The 25,788-nt window shown below is 39.3% G+C and overlaps 1 long non-coding RNA gene across 3 annotated transcripts in view; it reads left to right on the forward strand.

Annotated features, from left to right (window-relative positions):
- Positions 1-23,595, forward strand: part of LOC131824466 (uncharacterized) — a 39,089-nt gene extending 15,494 nt beyond the window's left edge. The window contains exons 3-5 of one of the 3 annotated variants that reach the window (XR_009350864.1): positions 585-707; positions 21,356-21,479; positions 22,709-23,595. This is a non-coding gene — a long non-coding RNA (uncharacterized LOC131824466). Of the gene's footprint in view, positions 1-584; positions 708-21,355 lie in introns of all 3 variants that reach the window. The other 2 variants (XR_009350862.1, XR_009350863.1) reach the window with 2 other exon arrangements.
- Positions 23,596-25,788: the final 2,193 nt, after the last annotated feature.

The raw sequence follows: 25,788 nt of genomic DNA on the forward strand, positions 1-25,788 counted from the left end.
ATGTAATAACTATCTCAAGGTAGTAGGAAGAGTTAACTGAGATGATGTGGTCAATGAGCCCGGAATCTAGTAGACAATAAATGTTAGTTTCTTTTTCTTTCTTAAGCTTCTAAACCAACAAGACCTAGCTAAAATTCACAGGTTTTTAGCAGTGAAAAAAACATTTCTCTTAGCCCTTTGACCTCTAAAGTTTGGTCAGAGTTTTTGTTTAACTGCTGATAATAACACTGTTTCTTCTGTGTTCAATAAATAGTCAGTTTCTTTTTGAGCTACTTCTGGTCAATCCATTAGAATAGCACCAGCAGCTTCTCAAAAAAAGAAGACACAAAAGAAGAAAAAGAAATTGTGATGAATATTAAATAATACTTTTTATTGAGGGGTAGGTAGACGGCAAAGACATTGATCATCATAATGAATGCAACATAAATGGCTTGCATTTCTGCTTGACAGAAATTGACAGTTTTCACACATAACTCCATTAGCAGAGGGATGTGTTGGAAAATTAACCTTGAGAATAAAACAAGGGACAGAAGCATAATTTTGCAAGGGGTGATGTATTTTTTTTTCTGTTTTAAATGTAAAAGAAGAATAAAAATGAGTATTGGGTCATATATCTGAGATGTACACCGTGAGCAATAACAGAAGACAGAGCCCAAGCAGGAGTACTCTGATGTCCCATAATCCAGAAGACCAAAGCAATGATAAAGGTAAGCATTCTCCTTTCAGGCTGGCAAAATCCAGGCCTACGCCCAGAGTTCTCTAGTTTTCACTGTGTTAAGGTGGGGCAACCTTTGATGCATAGCTCCTCTGCTCTGTTTGGCACCTGCTGAACCCCAGGACATCACAGTAGTGGTGGAGGCAATCCGGCTCTGATCATTTTATAGTTTGAGTCCCTGAAGTCAGAACCCCTCCATGGAATCATAGTAGGCATCCCAGCACTATGTAAAAAGTCAGTCATCTTGCTCCTTATCTTCACATTGAGTCTTTCAACTTTGTCTTGTTTAATATTGTTTCATTTCAGTGAATTTTTACTCTTCAAGTAGCACTCTTGTAGTAGTTTTGTAGACATGAGTCCCTTTTCTTATTCTGGGTACTCTTGACTCTTCACACAGTGCTCCCTGTGCAGTGTGCTCAATAAATTGTGCTGATAAGTAAGTCACTCACTCAACAAGAATTTGTTCAGTATCTGGTGACCAAAACAAAGATTAAGTTACCAATGACTTTTAAATCACCAAATCCATTGACCATTCCTTATTGCTTATCCTCTTTTCGACACTATAGTGGCCTCCCTTGGCCTGTTTCCACTTCTCAGACCCACTGCCTGGCCCTCCCTGACAAGCTTTCCCTTTTTCCTTTACTATTATTCAGCAATTGTAAGGAGTTGAATCTGTCTCCATTAGTACATGGCTTGTTTGAATTAGAGCCAGGACTAGAACTCAGGTCTATATATAATCAACAATCAAGAAACAGCCATTTCTTGATGTTTCTATTCATGGAGAGGAAACCCAGATGGACCTACTCACAATAGATGCTTCCAAATCAAAGATTCCACTCCCCCAGGACATAGTTAGGACACTGTCTAGCTAGAAGATATTCAGAGAAAATTCACCCCTTTACCTGCCCCAGGGAAATAGGAGAATTCAATGCCTGAGCCGTTTACCCAAGAGAGTAATCCATGCTGGAAATTTTGCTTAAAGTATTCTTTTAAAAGGCCCTTCTGTCTTTATTATGACTCTAAGGCTGCTGAGTCTGCCCAAGCATATGAAGTTGCAAAGAATATTTCTTTTTATTCAGACCTTGTATTCTCTATAAAATGAAAGGACTCTTGGCACATAGTTGGCAATTACTATCTAGGTTTTCTGCATAACGTAGGTTTTTTAACTAAGCTTTAACTCAATAGACATCAGGCTCCAGTGAAAATACATGTGGACTAACACGAGCAGAAATAAACACAATTCTAATCAATTTAGCTGTTGACAAAAGCATGTGGTTTCATTGCTTGGGGCCAAAGTTTTAAGAGAGGGTTCTGATTTCTCGCTGACACACCCTTCATTTATGTGTGCAAATAGGGTAATTAAGTGTCCAATTATCAGATTTGCATTGGCAAATGGGGGCTTTGTGTGGGTAAAATTCTCCATAGTTTGGGACCAGCTGAAACTTAGGTCTTTTATTTTTGAATCAATCCTCCAACAATAACGCAGGCATGATGAAGTTCTCATCTTGCCTCAATCTGAAGCCACGGCTGAAGACTTGCTTTTATTTTGGTGATTCAGTGAAGCGGAGAGCCAAAGTTAGGATACTGAGCTTTTTCTCCCATACTCTCTACTCTGAAAAATAATTAAGCATCTCAAGTGCTTTCAGATTGACTTTTTTTTTTCCTTGCCAGCTCTATAGAATTGATTACTGAAGGTGAAATACCTGTAAAAATATTCTTTATGAAGATTTAGCCATATGTGAGTAGTAGGTTGAATGACCATTCATAAAGCAACTTTATTCTTTTTTCCCCTAGTTCTTGGGTGAAATCTAAGACAGGTCCCATATCTTTCTCAAAATATAGGTAGGAAGTTTTCTGGACACTTTCAGTCACAGAGCTGGTCTCCTTACAGTAATTAAGATGTTCTTTTTTTGTCCAGTTCTAGTCAAGATGGTAAAATACTCCATTCTGTGTCTCTCAGTGAATGCATTGAAAATTCTGAGGAATCTGGAAAGTTAATCGCAGCAGGCAGTTTGAGGGAGGGAAACCAGAACTCAGACTACCAAGTCAGGAGTGAGGCAAACTTTTCCCACACTGGTATCTTATGTTCTAGATCTGGAGACAGCTAGATACCTGGAACCATGCGCCAGGTACAGACAGCACTCCGAAGAAGCCCTTGAATTTTGGCTTGAAGAAAGACAATGGGGGCTCCTGGTGGTCAGAGAGAGGAGAAAATGCTGTTTTTATTCTTCCTTTACATTCCCTACTCCTCTAGCTCCCAGGCAATCCTGTCCTGTTGGTGGGAGCTCGTTAGACACCAAATGGGAGAGCCCTTGTCTCTGATCATAGAAACTATGATATTTCTCTTTTTTCTCCTCTATCTTCTTGCCATTTTGCCCCGAAGCAGAAAGACTTGGCCTCTTCTTCTTTTAGCCCTATTTTGCAAAGGGCTTGTATGAGTTGGATCACATTTTTTCTGGAATATTCCTCCTCTACGTAGACTACCAGGTAAGCTTTTGACTGTGTATTTCAAATCTAGGATAAAGCTACGTCCTTAATAAAGCCTCGTTTTTCCAGAAATAGCTTTACCTACTTCTTTTATAAAAGATTTTGGTATGATATCTCATAATTATCTCTGGTTTGGAGGCTGCCATCTTCATCTGTGGATTCATTCCCACCCTCTAGGGCTTGGTTTACTGATTTCTATAAGGGTTTAAATAAATTATCACATTTGTTGTCTTCTAAATGAAATATCTCAAGAAATATTAAAAGATATGCACTAAGCTGAGAATTAAGCATTAGCAGCGCCTAAACAGAAATGAATTTATATGAATATTTTATTATAGATAGGGCTGCCATACAATGTATTGCCCACCTCATCTCTTGTTTGTTTCTTCATGATTTCTTCTCCACCCACAGCTTTAGACATGGACAGGTATGTACAAATCCCCCTGAAAATATACATTTTGACCTCATATTCTAAGCTGGACGATACCAACTAAGAAAGAGAGGATGTGGAAACTACACTGCACATAAAAGTATTGACTTTGTGAAGCTTCCACCTTTCTTTCCATCCTTCTTTGACTCTCACCTTCTTCCAAACACAGTTAAAACAAGAGGATGATTCCCTAGCATCTTGTTCTAACTGCAGGTTTTAATTAGATGGAACGTTGTGATTAGACATTCTGACTTTAAGAATCTTTTTCATGGATTAAGATCTAAGTTTTGTTAGTCACTATTCATGTAACTGCAGTTCTCTTATACTCAGTTTCTTCATCTATTAATTGAAAGCAATGGTGATGTACTCTCTGAGAGATGTTGTATTTGATGAAATAATTTGCATAGCAGTGCTTAGCAGAGTGCTTCAAGTAAGTGGTCAATAGACATCAGCTCTCATTACAGTGACCATAGAATTCATTGTCCAATCTGGACACTTTTTTTTTTTCAATTGGGACACTTTGGAGATTGAGAGTGGACTCTACTAATAATTTGTTGGGATAGAAGGGGGAAAATGAGATTTTTCCCAGTCAAATCAGAATGCCACCTTCTGTTTTGTGAATGACTCTCTACAGTGGTACTCTGACGACCAATTTGCACAGAATGCCACAGAAAGGGAAACTGTTACACACTTTCCACAAACCCTAAATTCTAAGGGAGGTTTATATCGAAGAGACCTGCTTACAAATGATCTCTGAAAAAAGTCCAATTCTTGCCAAAATATGTAAAATATTTCCAGTTTGCCCAATACTGAATTAAGAGATTCTTCTTTCTAGTTTATCAGCAAGTTTGTTGTGTTAAACACTTATTGCCTTGGAGGAAGAATACTTCTAGGGTGGGAGCAAAGGGGAAGATGATGAAGAGCTTAATAAGTGAGTCTGAAACCAAATCTCCAAAGAAAACCACTGCCACCACCATCACCATGAAAAAGAAAACTTGACACTTGCTTGCTGAATCCCTGAGTCAAAGTAATTTCTTTTCTTTTCTTTTTTTTTTTCAAATCCGGAATATTTTACCCAGAGCATACTTTGATAATTATTTCCAACTAAGCCTAAAAGTATGTCTTCTAAAATTATCAAGCAAATTTAAATCAGAGGACCATCTGCCTTAGACCAAGCTAATAATTAAATGTGTTTTATTTGCTAGAGAAATGGATTCTCATGTGGGCACACTTGGTCTTACCAGCGATGAAGCCTAATGAATTAGATGTTGTCAAGGGGCCCACAATAGCATCTCAGGCTTGGCTGAATTTCCTTTTGGGTTAACTGTTGTGACTTCCATTCTTCTGAGGGAAGGAATTGAAATTACTAGGAACCTGAAGCTCTTTACCTATCCAGTTAGGACTCAACAGTCTTAGCATTGAAATAATCTTCCATTACACTGCACAGACCAAATAGCTAAGGGTCCTTGCAGTGGAATGGATGTCATTTTGACTGCCTATGTTTCCATCAGCTCCTGGCTGGCTTTCCCATTTCCCTGCTTCCTCTGCAAACTAAGGTGGGTTTTGGCTCCAGTTCACCTACTCAAGCCATTACACGATTCTTCTTATAATGAAGAATAAAATCATTCTAGGTCCTATGGGCTTTGCAAGGTAATATTGTATAACTTGACTATTTGAGAAATATCATGGCCTAGTTAAATAACATATTCTGTTAACTTACAAGTTAACAGAGCATCTTGCCACTGCCTCTCCTTGCCAACATTGCACCTGAAAATTTTGGTAAGGAATTATAGTTCATGTGAAAACAGTATAAGTACGAGGGTGTGGAGATGGTTATATCCTGCTTTCTCCCCAAACTAACTCATGCTCACATTTTAAGTAAATTTTATTCCATTTTACTTTTAAATAATGAAGTTCTTATAATCTTCTCTTTCTGGGGTTGGAAAACTACAGCCTGTAGGTCAAATCTACTCATTTTTATAAATAACATTTTATTAGAACTCAAGTACAATCATTTGCTTACTTATTGTCTATGGCTGAGTAGTTTCTGCAGAGACTAAATGGCTTATAAAACCAAAAAATTTTACTATTTGGTCCTTTACAGAAAACATTTGCTGACACTCTGTCTAGCATAATCATTCTAAGTACTGATAGTCATTGCACAAATTTATAGAAACTAAAGTGTGATGTACTCTGTTGAATATATTCTGAATGTAGGATGTATCTTAGAGATAGTTATGTCTAAGAAAGTTTATTCTTGACATCAGCTTTTATTTTTCCTTGCTTTGAGTTCCCATTAATCAAGATTTCTTATGCACAACAAATTTCCAGTAAAGCATACTTCATGGTTATATAGATTCAAATGTTCCTCATGCAAAACCATATGTCCCAGTTGCATAAAAATTTGATATATCTATATCTATATCATCTATATCTACTTTCTTTATCCATTCATCAGTTAATGGACATTTGGGTGGTTTCCATAATTTGCCTATTGTAGATAATGCTGCTTTAAACGTTGGGATGCATGTATCCCTTTGAATTAATATTTTTGTATTCCTTGGGTAAATATTTAGTGGTGCAGTATTTAGATCATAGGCTAGTTCTGCCATTCTGGAAAACAGTATGGAGATTTCTCAAAAACCAAAAAAAAAAAAAAAAAAAGAAAAGAAAAAAGAATGAAAATGTAGACCCTTAAGAGTAGGTGGGGCAGTGAGGGGGGAGGGGCAGATGATGCTGATACTGGTCCACAGAACACATTTTGAGTAACAAAAGTTGTGATCTGTAATGTGTGCATGTGCACGTGAGTATGTATGTACACACACATGTCCCTAATATGGTCATTATTCTTTCTAAAGACCAAACTTGTCTTCTCTTTGAGTATGCCTGGCGCACTCAGCTGGAAGAGATTTTCCCTCTTGTTTGTGAAGGATTTCTAATGAACTGCGTGCACGAGGACCCTCCCCTGCTGACTCATGCACACTGAACCCTGCTTAAGCTGTCAAGACAGTTCTCTGTGCTGTTAGCTCAGGTTTCTGCTCAGATGTGCTTGTGCTGTTAGCTCCGGAGGGGCTTCACTGATAATGGCATCTGAGGGCATTCAATTAGCACATTTCAGGTTTCTCTGGTCACGGACACCTCATCATTTCTTTACTTAGGGATCTTTTCCTTTTTCCAAATCATTAGGCATCTCTTCCATGTTACTTTTCACTTTCCAGCCTGCAGTGGGTAAGGATTCTATTTTAATACCATCTCACAACACATCTCTGTGTTAGGGTAATTTAGGGAGGAACCAGGTGCTACCTTATTTTTTAAAGCAAAGTTTCATTTTTCTGAATCCCACTAAGACATTGATCCTGCCTCCTGTCTTTACTCAAATCCGTTGAAACCTCAGCATTAATAAATAGGTGTGATGCAGGCTGTGTCTGGAGATGGAAACTGAGTCTGGGAAGACAGGGAGGAGAAAAGAACGGGGACAAAGACAGAAGGCTCCTCAGGTTCACACCTGCAAAGTAGAAAGTAAAAACCACTGCCTTGGGGGTGAGATCATGAGTTCCTCCTTCCGTCCAAATCCCAGTATCTCAGGAAGGGAAAACTCAAGTAGGGCAAAGGTGAGATCTGCTGATTCTTTCTCTAATGTAAGTTGGGAGGGAGGATTCTCTGGTTCAGGGCTTTTCAAACGTTAACATGCATGGGAATTCTCTGGAGATCTTACTAAAAATGCGGACTTTCATTAGTTAAGTCAGGGTGGGGTCAGAATTTATGCATCTCTAACAAGCTCCCTGGTGATGCTTATGCTGCTGATCAGGGAACCACACTGTGAGATGCAAGGTTCTACCGGCATATATCGAGGGCCATGGTTCTCAACCTTAGTTTCTCATTAGAAGCATCTAGAAAGCTTAAAAAAAAAAAATCCCAATGCTCAGGCCTCGCCAGAGACCTATTATTAAATCAGAAACTGTGAGATCCAGACCTCAATAATTTTGAAAGCTTCTCGAGTGATTCTAGAGTGCAGTCGCTGGGGATATAGGGGAAGGGGAGGAAACGGAATCATTTCTCCAAGTGTGGTCCCAGGCCCAGGAGCATCAGCATCACCCAGGAAATTGTTAGAAATGCAAATTCTTAGACCCTCCGGTAGGCCCACTTTATTGGAAAGTAGAGCTGGGGCCTAGCAATCTGTTCTGTTAAGTTTTTCAGATGATCCTAGCACACACTAAGATTTGAGAACCATTGAGAACCATTATATATTTAGCCTCTCAGACTAGTTTGATTGTGGGAACAAATACATTCTAAATGTTAACATGGCTTCAGGCAGTGTCTGTTGAGAACCCGCTTACCCGCTATTGAGCGCTTACTATTTACTATATAAAATGCCAAGCAACTGACTCACTACATCTCACTTACTAGCTTAACATCCTGGACAGGTGAATATTAATGTCAACATAACACAAATGAAGAAACAGAAGATTACTGAGGTTAGGCAATTTGCCAAAAGTCACAGAGCAGGGTAATTAGTATTTTTATACCAGCTCCTTCTGATTCCACGTGTTGTCTCCTAACCTAGGCTAGGCTTCAGGCCAAATGAACAGAAGTGTAATTCACTCATTTTGTAACGATTGGGAGCATGTAAGACATGTTAGGTATCAAGCTACAGCTATCTAGATGTTGTCCTTGTCTTCACGAGCTCATGAGCTACTGGGTTTCAGAGAAGAAAACTGGCCATTAACACACAGACAGATGCATTCCCTAATAGATTAAGTAGCTTGTGCTATGGGTAAAAGTACCTTCTTTGGAATTGGAAAGTGGGATGGTGGGGTGTTTCAGAAAGAATTTCAGAGACAAAAAGAAAGTGTGGCACCCCTGCATGTTTGAGATAGTATTTCGATTTAGAACAAATCAAATTATTTTTAAATTCCTTTTGTAACTGCTTCAGTTTGATTAAAAGTATCTACTGGATTTTTATTCAAAAGCTAGTCCTGTTCTATCAAGTAATGAATTTCCTGTGATATTGATACCTGATCAAGTTATTCTCCATTTTCACGCATAGCTTTCACTGAACTAGAATGAATATTGTAATAGTTTTTTTTAATTTATTTTTTATAAACATATATTTTTATCCCCAGGGGTACAGGTTTATACACTTCACAGCACTCACCATAGCACATACCCTCCCCAATGTCCATACCCCCATCCCCCTTCTCCCTCCAGCAACCCTCTGTTTTGTGAGATTAAGAGTCACTTATGGTTTGTCTCCCTCCCAATCCCATCTTGTTTCATTTATTCTTCTCCTACCCCCTTAACCCCCCATGTTGCATCTCCACTTCCTCATATCAGGGAGATCATATGATAGTTGTCTTTCTCTGCTTGACTTATTTCGCTAAGCATGATACGCTCTAGTTCCATCCATGTTTTCGCAAATGGCAAGATTTCATTTCTTTTGATGGCTGCATAGTATTCCATTGTGTATATATACCACATCTTCTTGATCCATTCATCTGTTGATGGACATCTAGGTTCTTTCCATAGTTTGGTTATTGTGGACATTGCTGCTGTAAACATTCTGGTGCACATGCCTCTTTGGATCACTACGTTTGTATCTTTAGGGTAAATACCCAGTAGTGTAATTGCTGGGTCATAGGGTAGTTCTATTTTCAACATTTTGAGGAACCTCCATGCTGTTTTCCAGAGTGGTTGCACCAGCTTGCATTCCCACCAACAGTGTAGGAGGGTTCCCCTTTCTCCGCATCCTCACCAGCATCTGTCATTTTCTGACTTGTTAATTTTAGCCATTCTGACTGGTGTGAGGTAATATCTCATTGTGGTTTTGATTTGTATTTCCCTGATGCCGAGTGATATGGAGCACTTTTTCATGTGTGTGTTGGCCATGTGGATGTCCTCTTTGCAGAAATGTCTGTTCATGTCCTCTGCCCATTTCTTGATTGGATTATTTGTTTGGGTGTTGAGTTTGCTAAGTTCTTTACAGATTTTGGACACTAGCCCTTTATCTGATATGTCATTAGCAAATATCTTCTCCCATTCTGTCAGTTGTCTTTTGGTTTTGTTAACTGTTTCCTTTGCTGTGCAAAAGCTTTTGATCTTGATAAAATCCCAAAAGTTCATTTTTGCCCTTTCTTCCCTTGCCTTTGGCGATGTTCCCATGAAGATGTTGCTGCGGCTGAGGTTGAAGAGGTTGCTGCCTGTGTTCTCCTCAAGGATTTTGATGGATTCCCTTCTCACACTGAGGTCCTTCATCCATTTTTAAGTCTATTTTCGTGTGTGGTGTAAGGATGTAATAGTTTTTTTTTTTTAATTAAATTTTATTTTTTTCAGTGTTCCAAGATATAGTAGCTTTTGTTTGGGTGTTTGTTTTTCAGAGTCAATGAAACAATTTTTAGGAAAATGACAGTTCTGCGAAATGCCAGGATTTAACTGTTAATGTCATTTGGAATTAAATAATCCACTGCTAGGATCCTTTGGTCTTGTTGAAGCAATGACAAATCAATGATGCTCCATGACTGGAACTGGTTGGGTGAAGAAATGCTTTTCTTTGGAATAAGAATAATACAGAAAAATGTCTGAATTATTTAACATCATGGCAGGACCGGTGGGGGTAGAAATGTAATCACCATGTTTTCATTAGTGTTAGGAATTAAGGTAATCACTCCCTTAGGTTAAGAAAAGAAAACAACAGCAACAACAACAAAACTTAGGAGAAAAGATCCAAAACACCATCTTGTGCCACTCCAGCTCCTTCTCACTGAAGTGTGGTACATAGGTGAAGTTGGGGTTTTGACTGCTGCCCCGGCTCCCACCTCTTTCTTTTCCTTTTTCCCTCCTATCTTTTCCACCTTGGAGGTTTCTTTCCAAATACAGTATTACCCATTTGTGTGAGTTATCAATAACTGATCTTGAACATTTGTATTTGTGTTTTGTGAGTAGAACCTAAACTTTGGGACCACGCAGACCGGCATTCAGTTCACAGATTTCCACACCTACCAACAGAGGTTAGTCATTTAAACTCTCTATGCCAGGGCCTCCTTGTCTAGAAAATAAGGGCAGTAATGTGTTCCTGGCAGGGTTGAAAAGGTAGCAGAGGCAATAATTTGAAACTATTAAATCAAGGAATGATTATCACCTCTTTAAATCATGCTCTTTTGTAATCTTGGATTTTCAAGGATGTATTGGGAGGCATATCACCTCAGAAGAGAAAACGAGTAATGCCTATAAAATAAGTAAACAAGTGAAACAGGTAAATAATTTATTATCTTCTAATCTTAAAGCTGAATTATTTTTTTTAAGATTTTATTTATTTATTTGACAGAGAGAGGTCACAAGTAGGCAGAGATGCAGGCAGAGAGAGAGAGAAGAAGAAGCAGGCTCCCCGATGAGCAGAAAGCCCAATGCAGGGCTCCATCCCAGGACCCTGAGATCATGATCTGAGCCGAAGAGTTGGAATTCTTTTCCTTTTAACCTTTTCTGATTGGCGACTTTCAGTTAGTAATATGCATTTAAGTTTCCTCTATGTGTTTCTTGGCTTGACAGCTCATTTCTTTTTATTGCTGAGTAATATTTTATTATCAGAGTGTACCACATTTTATTTATCCATTCATCTCTTGAAGGACATCATGGTTGCTTTCAGGTTTTGGCAATTATAAGCTACAAACATCAGTGTGCAGGTTTTTATATACCAACGGACATAAGTGTTCAAATCATTTAGGTAAATACCAAGGAGTGCTATTGCTGGATTGTATGGTAAGTGTGTGTTTGGTATAATGAGAAACTACCAGACTGTCTTCCAAGGTAGCTGTATCATTTTGTGTCCCCACCAGCAGTGGGAATGTACTGTGCCACGTCCTTGTCAGCATTTGGTAGTGTCAGTGTTTTGGATTTTTGCCATTCTAATAAGTGTTTAACAGTATCTCATTGTTTTAATTTGCATTTCCCTCACAGCATATGATAATGAGCATCTTTTCCTGGGCTTATTTTCCGTCTGTATATCTTCATTCTATGAGTTTTAACACATGTACAAAACTAGTTCCATTATCCCAAATGAAGTGGTCCTCAGTCAGTGAGTGACAGGAATTGGTATATAAATGCTGCAGCTTCCTTAACCCTTGATTGAACAAGTCTGAATGTGTTCTCTGACCAGTACCCAGAGTTTTCCCATGAGACTAAGGTCCAGTTGCCCACAGCGGTGACTGATGTAGAATGTTGTTTCTCACTGCCTTCCCTTCCCTCTCACATTTCCCAGTCCTCTTTTGGTGTTCTCTGCCTCTCCCAAATGAACTAGATCCATTTCAATCTTTGCCTCCTTTTGAGGAATCTAAATTAGGACAGTCAGAGTGTAAGAAGAACTCAGCATAGACAGTAAGGGAGTCTGTCTAGGCAGGAAGAGAAAGGGGTAAGCCCCACTTCTGGGCCCAGGGTAGTGTTGAACAAAAGAAAGATGAGAAAGATAAAGAGAGGACATCAAGGCCAAGATTCCCATTTCCCTCACTCTTGGTCCTGCACATGAAGCAAGAGGACAATAGAAATGTTCTGATAGATATAGGAGACACCACGACACCAATTTCATGGTCTACTTCCCTAGACATAGCTAAGGTCCTAGGAAGATCCCCACAGTCATGTCTATACCATGTCCTCATAGAGTGGGAATACAAATACACCATTGGCTGATGGAAAAATTGGAGAGGTTAGCCTAAGAAAGTGGGCTTCTCTCCCTGGCCAGCACCTGATCTTCCTTCCAGTCCTGATGTGCAGACACAAAGTTTCAGAGACAGGCAGTGGATTGTAATATACCTTGAGATGCATGTGTGAGCACATTATGAACAATTGATAGGCCAGGACCAGTTTCTAGAAGTAAGCCAATAGGAAGTTCCACATGGTGGTGAAGATATGATTGTTCTTCCATCCATGCAGCTGACCAACCAGCTATGCCAAGGTGGAGCGTTCCAGGGATCTGAGAGTTACCACACAAATCCATGGTCCCCATTCTCTATTGGCATGTGGCATATGAGCTCCAGAAACCACCTTCAAAAGGCGCAAGGGGACAGAGAGGAGATCTAAAAGATAACATATATTGGACAGACACCACACACCAAAGAGGCTGTTGAAACCGGAAGAGAATAAAAAATACAATTAGCCCAGTCTGAACTTTAATGTTGCTTCTCCCCTGGAGAACTACGAAGAAGATTCGACTGGCCATAAATAAAGAAGATGAGATTTCTTGGTACAGAAATGCCATGAAGCACCGCAAGAAACTGTACAACCCACTACATAAAGATCAGAGATGAGGGATAGGAGGCACCCAGGCAAGCACGTGGCCCATGGTAAGAGCTTAGGAACTGGTGGCTCCAACACTGACACCACATCTGACGATCTGAGTGAATTTGCTGGAATAAGAACCGGTCGTAGCTGATCTAGGGGGAGCAGTGGGAATGACAAGTCTTGGTTCTATTGTTGTTCTTTCAAAAGACTCCAGTCCTAGAGCCGCTTCATGTCCAGGATTCTACATAATGGCCTTTTAGTCGGATGGAGCACTGGATTGGTTCTGGGGCACCCGTTGATTGAAAGTGTGAGGCAAGTCTGTTCCAAGTCTTAAGAGTTTGATTTGATTAACTAGTATTGATTAGTTTGTGTTAGAGCTCCTTTCTGTGAGGAGTTGGTGTTCAAATTCACTAAGCCAGCCCAAGCGTCAGTGAAGACTGATCTCAGAGACCATTTGTTTGCTCTTTCTCCCATTAGTTTTAAATTGAACACCACAAGAGCCATAAAACAACAAAGGCCGTAATGTGCAGCTGAGCGGTTTTGGTGCAGTTTCTTGCCTTCTTCCTGCCACTAAAGGCAGATTAAAAAGGCATCATTTTCTTTGACATCTGTAGTATGCAGTCACCTTGTCCATTAGATTCAAATAGAGCCAAAGAATAGCGAGGGAGGGATGGGCTTATGGGGAAATTTGCATATACATTTCCATTCGGGTTAAAGACATTTAAATCCACATTACCCTGGACCATGGCGTAATGAATGCACCATTATGGACAAGCTTAGCGTGTGTTGCTACTGCATTTGGCAGGTTCAAGTCTTGCTCTGGGTGTAATATTTTGTGACTCATTTTTCCTCAAGCATAGAGTAATAGGCTTTAACTTTGCTAAGCTTTTCTGCCAGCCCTTCGCCCCCTGCTGTTCCATTATATTGAACTTGTAAGCAGGACCCTCTGTCCGGCTCACCCAGATTACCGCGGCAATACGGCCCCGCTGAGGGGCTGGTGTCAGGATAAGTGTTAGGGAGGGAGCTCCCCATCTTGGCATGCTGTTCTCATCTTATTAAATTCAGCTTTGTGGAAGCAGGGAGCCTGCCTCTCAGTCACACTGGCTCAAGCCTGATCCAACTGCTACTGTCAGACAATATGAAAATAGGAACCACCACAGCTAATGGCAGGTGCTGCCTCACAGCTGAAAAAAAAAAAAAAAAAAAAAGAGAGAGAAAGAGAGAGAGAAAGGAAAAAGAAAAAGAAGAAGTCCAAGGGGTTTGGTTTGTATTATGATGATGATTTCATGAGCCTGTGTGAGTGTGTGTTATTTTACTCTTTCACAAACACTTCACTGGATCGAAGGCTGGATTCAGAAAGCCTTGTGCTTCTGAGAAATGAAATAAGTCTCCATGCTTTCAGCAGTGGGTGTGTACGTGTGTTGGGGAGCTGTAGACGGAAGGCAGCTTTTATCAGCGTTCTTCACTCCAGGTTCCAAGGCAGCTCGTATTTAAATATTTAAATATTTTTTAAAAAGCATTTTTAAATCCCTGGGAGTCAGGAATGTCCATGTAATAATTTAAGATTGGTATGTTTGTGTAACAAGGCAGCAGAGGGTCTGGTTAGAGCTATGAAACTAATGAACAAAACAGAAAATCCAGCCCTAGAAATAAGTCATCATGTGGGTTTGAGAGTCCCCATCCTCACCCCAAATTTCTGCCTTAATATGTGTTTTGGTTGTGTATTACAGCAACTCAAACCACTCCAAATGCTTCGTGGCTTAAAATGACAACCATTGTGTGGTTCTTTACGTTCTGTGGGTTGGCCTTCTAAAGAGTGGATATTTGAATGAATGAAGCCAGCTGAAGCCTCAGCAAAGACTGACCTCCAATATCACTTGCATGTTATTTCCCCCACTCATTCCCCTAGGCTCTGTCAGACGGTTCTTCTGCTGTTCTCACTAAGGTCTCCTTGGAACTGTAGTCCAGTGGACAGGGCTTGAATGTTCAGGATTTGTCACTCACGAATCTGTCATCTTGTCAAGGACAACTAAGCTGGGGTCTTGGTTGGTGGGGGCAGACGGGGTGTTGTTGGCTTTCTCTTTCTCCTCTTCAGTTGGTCTTTACATCTGATGTCTCCACATGGTCTCTCCAGCAAAGTAGCTGGACATTTTACTCTGTGGCTCAAGGCTGTTAGGCGTTCTTATAGGTTTAGGTCTTAGAACCATCCTGGTATCACTTGGCCTGCATTCTATCAGCTGAATGTCACAGGCTTAGCCCAGATTCAGTCTCCAAGTGGATTACACAAGGCTGGAAAACTGGGAGTTGTGGCTCACTTGGAGCTGTCTTTGGATGCCAGCTAACATGTCATGTTATGTACTTTGCTCTTCAGCCCCCAATAGTAATGCATGATGTACCTTCTTGCATGGATAATTTAATCAGTTATTCTGTAGTTCTTTCCACTGAATAGAGGTTTTTAACCCTGTGGCTCAGGTATTCATGAAATGGCATTCCCATTGTGAGACTCCACTTAACCAAAGTGTGTGTGTGTGTGTGTGCGTGTGTGTGTGCGTGCGTGTGCGTGCGTGCATGGTTGGATAGAGAATGAGAGTAGGGGAATGTGGAAGTCAAGTCTCTATGTACCTGAGCCAGGATAAAGCCATAAATATATCTCTCAACAGTATCCTTAAAAAGTAATATTGAATGTATTAGGCCTTATAATCTAGAAATCTGAAGAAAGGGATTCAGTGAACATGTAACCAAGTGTAACCCTTCAACATTCCTACCAATTCCACTGCTTACCCCTGCTTGACCCAGATAGCTGGATGGGTGGTGAGACCCTATGGGGAAAATTGATGTGGGGACTCTCTTCCTTGTTGTCTGGGTTATCTCCTTTGTGGATCCCCAGGCAAGAATTTTCCTTCTGGAGGTTGGCAAACTCCAGGAAGAAGGTCATCACTGGCCTTCCATGAGAGTGCTAGGTATTCCTAGTCCCCAAGAGGTCAAGAAGGAACTGAACAGAAGGACCGGGTATTGAAAAGGAAATAAGGAGAGTGGAAAGCGGGAATGTTCCTTCATCTAGGTATCTCAGCAGGGGCTAGCTGTTAAACTGAAGGCCATGAGGCAGGACCACTTCACTTTCCCTTGGTCAAACATACCTGAGCCCCAAGGAACCTACAAAGAAAAGTAACAAACCTCTATTGAAAAAAACAATCAATAGAATTAATAAGAAGATTTGGGAGGGGCACTATATACATGAAAAATATTTTCAGTAAGCTGCAGGTCTCATAGATTCTAGTGGCATTTGAGGGATGAGACAAGTCTAGGGTCCTCCTACTATATGGCCATCTTGGCTCCCTCTCTCATGCTCATAGATTCTAGGCTTGAATACCTGAAATTAAGAATGGAAAACATTTCACTCATGATAACTACAAAAATGAAAAAAAAAATTAAGATAGCTTCTCATAAACATTATTTACATTTAAGACAATTCTAATTAAAAATCAAATTTCTTCCTTAAATTTAGATAAAATTATGTTAAAAGTATTGAGAAAGAAAAACTCCTCCAGAATAACCAAGATCACTATGCAAAGAGAAGCTATTGTCTTCTCAGATGACTACCTGCTATAATCTAGGCTGGTTAATATATCACTGTAGACTAACCATAATTCATTTAGCCATTCCCCTGACAATGGCTAATCATAGCTAAAATCAGTAAACATCCTTGTACATGTGTCCCACATAGTGGTACATATATTCCTATAGGACAGACACCCAGGATCAGTGTTCGCTGGTTGCCATTCATCTGTGAACTTAGCTGGGATAAATAAAGGCTTTATTCTTGCACCATTGGCTGATGCCAACATTGTACCTCTTCCACTTCTTACACAGTTTTCCTTCCTTCCTTCCTTCCTTTCTTGCTTTCTTTCTTTCTTTCTTTCTTTCTTTCTTTCTTTCTTTCTTTCTTTCTCTTTCTTTCTTTCTTTCTTTCTTTCTTTCTTTCTGAAGAGTATTCAATGAATTTTCATAAGATGAACATAAATAGGCATCCGCATTGGATAAAGGAACAATCCTTTAAAATTTAGAATGGCTCCATATTCAGGAAAGTTTTAAGAACAACAATATGTGCAAAAATTGAGTCTAAACTCTTCTCGTGTTTGGAGATTTTTAGAAAGTTCTTCAAAACAGGAAAATTGTAAATAGCCTTTAAAACATAGACTATCAACACATTTGTTTAGCTCACTCCCCAAAGCTCTTGTATTCTTGTACATAATATTTTTAAATATTATTCTGAGATATTTCAATCTTATATAAAAGAATAATATATAAAAGAACTATTACCCAGGTATTGACTACCCAGCTTTGTCAAATCTTAGCTGTTTGCCACATTTGCTTTAGAATTGTAAAGTTAAACATTTTAAATAAGTACCCCCTGGGTACTGCTTTCTACTCTCATTTCTCTCCCACCTTCCCTCTCTTATCCAAAGGGAATCATTACTCAGAAATCAGAGTTTATAATTTCCATGCAACTTATGTGAATTTTTAGTATATTTGTATATAGTAAATAACATTTAGAATACTCCTTCTTTTTTTTTACTTTATAAAAATAGTCTCATACTACATGTTTTTCTTCTACCTGTCTCTTTAGAAAGTACTATTTCTGAGGTTTATTAGGTTGATATCTGTAACTTTATCTAGTTGAAAAGCTATTTAGTATTGTGCATATGAAATGTATCCATCCTCTATTAAATACACATTTCTATTGTTTCCAACTTTTTCCTATTATAAGAAATAATGCAATACACCATTCTTAAACCTGTGGCTAGGTGGAAAAGTCTTCTAGTAGTAGTTTTCAAAGAGTGGCTCAGAGTGGCCTAGAGGTTTCTGAGACCTATTTAGGAGAGCTCCTGGTCTAAAATTATTTTCATAAGAATGACGTTATTTGACTTTTGCATTCTCATTCTCTCTTAAACATACAGCAGAGTGTTTCAGAGACTGCCTGGTATGTATTATCACAACAGATTGAATGTGGAAGCAGATAAGAGAATCCAGCTGTCTCCTATGAAGCCAGATATTAGAATAATTGGAAAAATACAAAATAGTGTCACTTTAACACTGACTTTTTTTAATTTTGAAGAATAGAGGATTTTTTTTTTGTAAAAATATGGTATTTAGGTTAAGTAATGAGTTGTTGCTTTTAAGTGAATGAATAAATATTTTAAAATTTCTTGGTTTTAATTTCTAATTTAGTAAATTTAACAGACAAAAATGAAAAGAATTTGGTTCTCAGTAACTATAAAGAATAATGAATTGTTGAGCATTGTAACAAAAACTTATGGTGTACTATATGCTGGCTAACTGAACATAACAAAAACATAAAATTAAATTAATAAAAATAAAGTATGCTGACATTAAAAAAAATAAAAAAGAAGAAGAACTTAGAGGAGTTCCACCAGTAAAATGTTTTTGTGTGTGGGGAGGGGTTGGTGTACATATGTCTTCATTTCTCTTGGGTAAATACCTACAAGTGGAATTTTCGGGTCAGGGATAGATGTATGTTAACCTTTAAATAAATTGTCCCATTGTTTTTCAAAGTGGTTATTCGGTTTTACACTCCCTGCAGCTATTTATGAGAGTTCCAGTTCATCCACATCCTTGTCAAGTTCGCTATTTAAATTTGTCTTTTTAATTTTAGTAATTCCAGTGGCTCTGAAATGATAACTTATGGTGGTTTTAATTTGAGGGATATAATTTTAGAGACCCTTTGTCTGGGTTAAATATGACATAGCTTTTTAACAATGGAAAGATCCCAGGGAAGGTGTTGCAGAAGGATCAACTCTGGTCTGTTCTCCTTGCTGAAAATGATTTATCAGGTTATTATCCTAAATGACAAATAATGACTCTATGGTCATACCCCTGAATGTACCCAATGTCATATAAATGACAAATAATGAGAATAAAGGCAACCAGGTGATTGTCAAGGTGGGAGAAGTTGAGCATTGATGAAATATGCACCAGAGAATATAGTACCTTCTTATCATATCAACAGAGAGCATCACTTCGGCTAAGGCTAAGTTTTCGTGCGTGGATGTTCTAAATAGGAACGTTAGTCTGGTTGTATGGTAAAGGGGATGCCAGTGGGGCACAAAAGACTCAAGACTGGAACCTAGCAGCATAGTGCAAGTGCACTAGACAAAGGATCCAGGGGACTTGAGGTTGATTACTTATTTTAATAAGATTAAAATAATGGCTTAGAGTGCCATTGATCTCCTATTAACTTGACCCCAATCAAGTTAACATTTCCTATCCCTCTGTGCAATGGTCCCAGGAAGCTAGAAGATTGCAGACCCTTGGGCAGTGTGAAGTGTGAAAGAAAGAGTAGTCCCTGCAAGTTTAATGATGGCATTGAGTGCTTCAGGGCTGGCATGTGGGAGACAGCAAGTTTTCTGAAGGCTGGTGTGGCCAAGACTAGCTAACTCCTTCCTAAACCCGTTTGCTTTTCCTCCTGGCCAGAGTTAGACCACATTTCTCACATTTCTCATTACAATTACCTGTGGCCAAGTGACTAAGCTCTGACCAGTGGAATGGGAGCACACGTTGTCATGCCACTTCCATGCTTGGTTCATGGAGAACTACTGATATAATTCTTGACCTTCTTTCCCCTCATCAGCCAGTCTGTTGAAGCAAACACAGTGGAGGTCCCTGACACCCCATGATATGAGAGAGGGACAAGAGGGAAGTTAGTCCAGGACCCAAGTTCTATACTCAAATTTACATGAGCAAGAAAGAAACTTTTATTAGTTAATTCAATGACACTTTGTCATTGTACATTCCAGCATCCTTTCTACCCTCACTAATACAGCAGGCACTACTTACACCTTTCTGCAGACCTGCCAGAGATTTAAACTGGTGCCTTTTGGATGATCAGTAAATACTTGTTGAATTGGTCATCGAGGAATAAACAAGTAATTGATTAGAAAAAACAGTATGCACTGAAGAAGAAAGAAAGAAAGAAAACGTGTGTTGCTCTCTTTATTAGATTGGTCAGGCCTGGCCCATGGTAGAAGTAATTTTAATTTCCTTTCCCACTGGGTTTTAAAATTTTCTGCTCTCTCATGGGCCTATTAAGAGCTGAGAAAGCTGGAGAAGGTGACATCCAAAGGTTATTTATTAGCAGTCTGTTATTTCTCTCTTCAAGTCCAATTCCTCTCCTCTCCTTTAGAAGATTTTATTGCTATAAAGAGTGGCATCTGGTACCAAAAAAAAAAAAAAAAAAAAAAAAAAGTAAAGAAGAAATCAAACCCAAAACTAAGCAAAATAATAATTAGGTTAAAAATATTTCCTTGGGGTTTAGCTGAAACTGGGAAGGAATATCTCTAGCAGTCTAAACATCAAAGACAGAACAAATTTTGCAAAGTGCTGTACAGACTAACCCTACTTATTTACTCGTTCTCACCTCCTTAATAATCCACAAACTGAATACTTCTCACAGTAAACCCAGCAGTGTCACCTTACTTCTCCACCAAGATATATAGCCAAGAGCTGTAATGAGGTCTCCTGCAAGGGCAACCCCCATTATGTTTACTAAATATGTTATAGTATCTTTACTAAAAGAGTCTTGTCAACAGTGTGTGTCTCTCTGGGCACAGTTTGCAGGGTGAGTCAGTAAACTTACATCATTTTTTTTTTTTTTTCAGTTAATCCTCCCTCCCAAGAAATGTGCTATTCTGTACTGAGCTTCCTTGTCGTTGGTGTGAATTATCTGATTTTTACTGTTTCCAAAAGTATTTTGCATATTCACAAAATGTTATCATTCAAATGTACACTATTAACCCAGAGTGGGTTTTAAGCCAAAAGTAATTATTTCTGTTTCAGATAAATCAATTAGAATTGGAGTAGGGACTATATGGTGGTTTTGTCATATTACTTTTGGAGAAGCATAGGCAATATACATAATTATGGACTGAAAATTATGTTAGCTCCTTTACAAAGTTATACATTTTCTGACTCACCTGAGTAACAGTAAGTTAGTCCTAGTACACAGGGATAAAGGCACATCAAGCACTGAGAAAATTCAATATGAAAAGTCAAGCTGATAAAGGATTTTGATGATGGGGCAATTGTTTACATTAAAAATTAGTTATTTGCTTCATAGGCCTTGCCAATTTGTTAGTTATTTGACCAAATTGCTTAAAAGGCAAGCTTAAAGCATGAGTCAGAAACCTTCTGTTAAAAAAAAGTAATAAATATTTTAGACTCTGTAGAACATAGGGTTTCTATGACAACTATTCAATTCTGTTTCTGTAGTGTATGTATGGAGCAAAATCAGCCATAGATAATAAATAAATGAACAAGTATGGTTGTGGACCCCAATAAAACTTCATTTGTGGATATTAATTTGAATTTCATATAGTTTTATTATGTCATAAAATAGTCTTCTTATGGTTTCTGTTGTTGTTGTTTTGTTTTTGTTTTAGCTTCTGGGCCATACAAAATCAGGGGATGGCCTGATTTGGCACGTGGATTATAATTTGCCACCCCCTGATTGAAAGTATTGTGAGCAAGTCTCCATTGACAGAATGAAAGCAGGATGAGATGAAGGTAAGATGCTTGATATCACCGTGTGTAAGGAAAAATAGGAATCGACGTACACACTTAGTTTGGAATTCAACATTCAGGGGTGCCTGGATGGCTCAGTTGGTTAAGCATCTGCCTTCATCTCAGGTCATGATCCCAGGGTCCTGGCATCGAGCCCTGCTTCTGGTTCCTTGCTCAGTGGGGAACCGGCTTCTCCCTCTCCCTCTGTGACTTCCTCATTTGTGCTCTCTCACTTTCCCTGTCAAATAAATAAATAAAACCTTTACTTAAAACAAAAAACAAAAAACAAAACCAGAATTGAGCATTAATTGCTGCAAGGGGCTTTGGTGGTATGGTACTGGGTGAGGAAGAGGCAGAAAGCAGTGTTTCTGACCAGCTCCAGGGTGCATGGAGGCTGGGCTGACTTGGCCTGCAAGAGAACTCAGGTTAAAGCTCTTTCAATGCACCTCTGTCTTGTCTTTTTAAAATTTGCTCTGAGCTCATGCTGAGGAGTGGATGGGATTTTGAATACTTTCAGCCTCATCATTTTCCAACTTCCCTGTCCACTTTGGCAATATAATTTTTAGTCACGGATGACTCAAAACACGAAGATCAATTACCAGGTCTCACCTCCATGGATTCTGACTCTGGTGGGATGGGGGCCTATGAAATCTGCATTTTTAACAAATCATCCAGAGTGTTTTGATGGGTCTTACAGCTGGTGGGCAAAATACTGATTACTGTCTTTTCTAATCCAAGTTTGGCTTTTGTCTTTTCTTAGACCATTTTTCATCTGCAGTTCCTTCTCATTTCCTAGTCTTAAACACTCAGCTGTGGCTTGGGTCTGGCCTCTCTTGGGGGGACAGCTTATGGAACAGAGGTTCAATGTGTCCTTATCCTCCACTGCAGCCAAAGTAATCTTTTCAGAATTCCATAGCGGCCCATGTTGATACCTTGCTAAATCCTCCTTTGCTTTTCCTTTGCATTTGGAATCAAGGTAAACTCCTCAACAAGGCCTGCTTAGTTTGTTTCCTCCAGCCCTCTACATTTTCATCCTAACCTCCATCCCAGTTGTGCTGGCTCCCTTTTCCTCCCATGTCCTCTTCATGCCTCTTCCTACTGCAGGGCCTTTGTACTTTGCCTGTTCCACTGTGCCTTCTCCTGCTCTTGGTTGATATCTACATGGGCTTTATTTCACTTTATTATTATTTTTGTTACATATTTATTAACTTTTTCTTTTAATTTCTTTTCAGTGTTCCAGAATTCATTGTTTATACACCACACCCAAGTGACATTTCCTCATGAAAGCTCTTTCTGACCTTGGCAACTATAAATGTGGCACTAGTCCTGGGGTCAGTTTTACACTTGGGTTTGGGGGGAGTTATTTTGTGATTATTTGACAAAGGTCTGTCTCTCCCACGAGACTGCAAGCTTCATGAGGACAAAGCTCAAGTTAATACTTGGCTCCCATGTGTATCTCCCAATGCGCAGCATTTTTCCTGGATCAACAGTCATTTGTTGAGTGAATGAACAAGTGGATGAATGAATGAATGAGAGAAAACTGTGGCTTATGTTTTATGCTCCAGGCAATCTGAAAATTTGAGTGTGTTCTGGTTCTGCAACTATGATACACACTAACCTTTCCATATGAAACCAACAGTGAGACATCTGAGAGGACTTCATGCCATCCTGCTGCACCTTGAATATAAGGAGGTTGGTCCCCAAACCAGCATGGTGCCAGATTTGATAAAAGCACAATTGCCAATGTCAGTGAAGGGGGCTGGGCAATGACCCCAACCATAGTATGCAAATACAGAGGAGAATACGAGAAAAGGAGGAAGAATTTCTTGAGAATGAGAATAATAATAAAATGAAGGTTACCAAATGCCAAAGAGAAGAAAGAGAATGAGGTACCCCAAATTTTATGCATCAAATTTGTATCACAGGTGATATCAATTGGTACATACATTTTTGGTCAAAGTCAAGTGTAGAGCTCTGGCCACATTCTACCAAACTGTAGAATGGAAAATAAAATGACGACACGGCCTGTTATCTGCATGAATGTCTGATTCTAGATTTTCAACTTTTGACAAATACATATTTTTATAGTTTTGATATGCAAACTATTAGTATATGCTCTAAAAACATTGTTTAACTCATTTGTTTTATCTCATTTGTTAACTCATTGTCATTAAACTTATGTGACTGCTATAGAAATGACTGCTAAAGAAATATATAAATATTTCTTTTAACAAACCATAGTCTTGAATGTCATCTAGTGAACCAAACATAGTCAAAGTTATGTTTGACACAATTTTTGTCTTTTATATTTTTAGTAATCAGTTCATTTTCTTAACATTTAGCACATAGTCGGCACTCAATAATGTTTATTGAATGCATATTTAAAAATTATGTTGTTTGCTTATGAACAGAAAATAATCCTTTAGCTGGAGATTAAACCTCCATTTAACAAACTCAGAGAAGCATGTGTGTGGGAACAAAACCTCTAAAGCCTCTTCTTTCATTCTCTTACCCCATATCATTTTTTTCTAAATTGTTCCCAAAGGGAGGTACCAATACTGTCTTGAATAATTTTTAGGGTTAACGATGCCACAGTCTCCCCACGTAGCAAACCACGGCAAACCTGGCACCTTGAAACCACAGTTTTGATTAGCTTATACTTCGGTGGGTTAGCCATCTGGCCTGGGCTCAGCTGGGTGATTCTTCTGGACTTACATACCTGCAGTACAAAATACGAGTACTGGTGAGGTAAATGGTTGCCTCCTGAATGGCTGGCTATCCCCTGGGGCAGGAGAAGCACTCTCATCCTCTGACAGGCTAGCCTAGGCAAACTGGGCCTCTTTCCTAACCATCACTTCCACTACATTCTATTTGCCAAAGCAAGCCACAGGGCCACCCTAGAACCACTAGCTGGGATGGTAGGCTACCTCTTGATGGCAGGAGTTGTAAAGCCATCTCACAAGTCCACCGATACAAGGAAAGGTCCTGGGTTCTGGTCATTTCTGTAATCTGCAACATTCCCCAAAAACACCTCTTTTCCATTATCAGGACTGTGTCTCTAAACTGGATCAAAATCATGTTTCAGCTCATTACCAGTTAGTGCTAGTCTTTATTCTATAAAGAACCATTGTCGCTATCTTCCATACAATAGTTTTCCCTCAAGTCAATAGCATTAATTTGCTTTTGAACTCTCTTTTATCATTAAAAGTATGTTTGATACTTTTTGGTTGGGAAATAGGTACTTGACAAAGAAAGATAGTTACATTTACTAGATACCTTCCAATCCTTGGAACGCTCACGACATCTGAGAATAAATCCTAGCTTTGTAACTTACTTATGCTAAATGATTATAGTGGTAAGTATAACAGCAATAACAAGAGCTAATGTTTAGATAGCACATAATAGTAGCAGACAATGTTCTTTTTTAAAAGATTTTATTTATTTGAGAGAGAGAGCATGAGCAGGGTGAGGGGCAGAGGGAGAAGCCGACTCTCCACTGAGCAGGGATCCCAATGCTATGTGGGGCTCCACCCTAGGATCCTGGGATCATGACCTGAGCCAAAGGCAGACACTTAACTGGCTGAGCCACCCAGGCGTTCCCATATCAGGAACTGTTCTAAGTGCTTTACATTTAATCCTGACAAAAAACAACCATTTGAGGCAGGTCCTATAATTATCATTCCCATTGTATAGATGAGGAAGCTGCAGCTCAGAAGTGTGAAGTCAAGTTTACACGGTCAGACAGAAGCAGAGTAGAAATTTGCCTGCAGGGAGCCTGGCGTCAGAGCCCATGTTCTGAACCACTACAAAGTACTGTCTCCTGTGTGACTCTGTATAAGTCACCCAACCTCTCTGAACCCACATTCCCACATCAGCAAAGTGGTAATAGTAATGCCTGCCCACAGATGTGTGGTGACACTCAAATGAGCCTGTGTACCTGAAATATCTTGGTGGAGCTGCAAATCACTGTAAAAATGTAAGACATTGTAATTTTTATTATTAACCTGACACAGTCAAGTGCTTCACTAAGATCTTGAGAAGTCCAAAGAATGCATGATTGTTATGGTTCCTACGTGCTATTTAAATAAAGAAACGGATGGTGTCTGTTTAAATGCAAATCAGTCTGCAGTGTTAACGAAGTCGACATCAGTGTGATTTTGGGTTAACTATTCTGGTGTGAGGTCTTATTTTTCCACCAAATGCCCTCCCCATCGTCTTTTTCCGAAGAGGAAGACAACTCCGCTTGTGAAACCTGAGGGAGGAATAGAAAACTCCCCTCCCCTTGAAGGCTGTGCACAACTTCCTTGTCTTG

The sequence above is a fragment of the Mustela lutreola genome, chromosome 2 (genome assembly GCF_030435805.1).
Source record: "Mustela lutreola isolate mMusLut2 chromosome 2, mMusLut2.pri, whole genome shotgun sequence".
Lineage (NCBI taxonomy): Eukaryota > Metazoa > Chordata > Mammalia > Carnivora > Mustelidae > Mustela > Mustela lutreola.